This window comes from Penaeus monodon, chromosome 4 (genome assembly GCF_015228065.2).
Source record: "Penaeus monodon isolate SGIC_2016 chromosome 4, NSTDA_Pmon_1, whole genome shotgun sequence".
NCBI lineage: Eukaryota > Metazoa > Arthropoda > Malacostraca > Decapoda > Penaeidae > Penaeus > Penaeus monodon.
The window spans coordinates 43264147-43266300 of record NC_051389.1 but is presented as its reverse complement, the minus strand read 5'-3'; positions in this window follow the sequence as shown (position 1 = coordinate 43266300).

The following is a 2154-nucleotide window of genomic DNA, read 5'->3' as shown; positions in this document are numbered from 1 at the left end:
AATAATGATAATCATAATAATAATGACAATAATAGTAATAACTGCATCAAAATATAACAATGATAATGATAATAATAACTATAATAGTTATACTGGTAATAATAGTATAACATGAAACTAATAGTTATAACAATTGTAAAAATAACAGTGGTAGTGACAATAGTGATGATGATGATGTTATTGATAATAATAATAATAATAATAATAATCATATTAATGATAATGATGATTATATAAAATGATGATAATAATAATAACAATAATGGTAATAATAATAATATAATATAATAATAATAATAATAACAACAATAATAATAATAATAATAATAGTAATAATAATGATACTTCTACTATTAATGATAATAATAATAATCATAACAATAATAATAATAATAATAATAATAATAATAATATTAATAATAACAATAACAAAAACATGAATAATAACAAGCGAAAGCACTGTGTTTATAAGCGCGTGAGCTGAATTTATACCTCACAGAAAAATTGCGAATAATGATAATAAAATTTGTCATTATCATTATTGCGATAGCAATAACACTGATAGTGAAAAAGTAATAATGAAAACAATAACTATAATAATGAGAATTGTAATTATGCCAGCAATAATATTGTTAATAATAATATCAATAGTAATGAAAACAATAATAGTAATAATGATGATAATAACAGTTATAATGACAAAGCCATTATTATTATTATTATCATTATTATTATTATTATTATAACAATAATAAAGATATTAATAATGATAATGATAATGATAATGATTATAATAATAACAACCAAATAAAAAAACAAAGGCAATAATAATAATGATAATGATATCATAATTATAGCAATAATGATAATAATAGTATTAACAACAAGAACAACACTAACACTAGCAATAATAATAATAACAACAACAACAACAAAACAATAACAATAATAATAATAATAATAATAATAATATTATTATTATTATTATTATTATTATTATTATTATTATTATTATTATTATTATTATTATTATTATTATTATTAATAGTAATGATAATGATAATAAGAGCGCAGAGAGGGTTAGCCATCTTTTATCTAAGGATATCCTAAAGTTGTATGCAAAGAACAAAAAATCACAGGACTCCTTAATTCAAATAGTTCGTATTTTCAGCGTAATTATTGGAATGGAACAGTATGCCATGCACACGCTGAAAAGAGGAAAGGTAGTTACGTCAAATGGGATGAAGGTACCAGGCGAGTCTGTGATTAAGTCAGTAAAGGATGGAGAAAATACACATTTTTCGGAATGATTCAAGCAGATCAGATAACACACCAGGATATGAAAAGATACGAAAAAGTACAAGAGAAGGGTAAGGAAAATTCTTGAAACAAAGCTAAATGGAGGAAATATCATAGAGGGCATCAACGCTTGGGTATCATCGCTGCTCAGATATTCAGCTGCATTTCTAGACTGGACAAAATTTGAGATGGAACAGCTAGATAGACAAACAAGGAAACTGATGACAATGCACAATGCCTCACATCCGAGAAGCAACGTTGGTAGGTTATATTTACCACGGAAAGGTGGGGGAAGAGGACTTTTAGGAGTAGAGGATACAGTCAATATAGCAAACGTTTCATTGAAAACGTATGTCAACAATAGACAGAAAAGCTACTAAGTTCACTTCGAATCATGGAAGAGGGTGAAGTAATTGCGTCGTAAACTGATCTGCAGAAAAGAAAGAGAACGGAAAGAAAAGAAACTGGAAAGAAAAGACACTTCACGGACAATTTCTAAGGCAAACTGACAACATCGCTGGTGAGGACAGGTGGCTATGGCTAAAGCAGGGAAACGTGAGAAGGAAACAGAATCTTTAATCATTGCAGCACAAGAACAAGCAGTCCGTGCAAATGTGATCAAAGCGAAAAATAATAAGGCTCAGGAGCAAAGTAAATGTAGAATGTACGGGAAAAAGGACGAGACAGTGAACCACTTAATAAGTGAGTGTAGTAAGAGGGCCCAGAGAGAATACAAGAGAATGTACGACTGGGGTGATAAATGGTATCAATACAAGTCAGGATCTGTAATAGAGAACGACAGCTGTAAGATTTTATGGGATTTTACAGTGCAGACAGACCATGTTATCCGGGAAA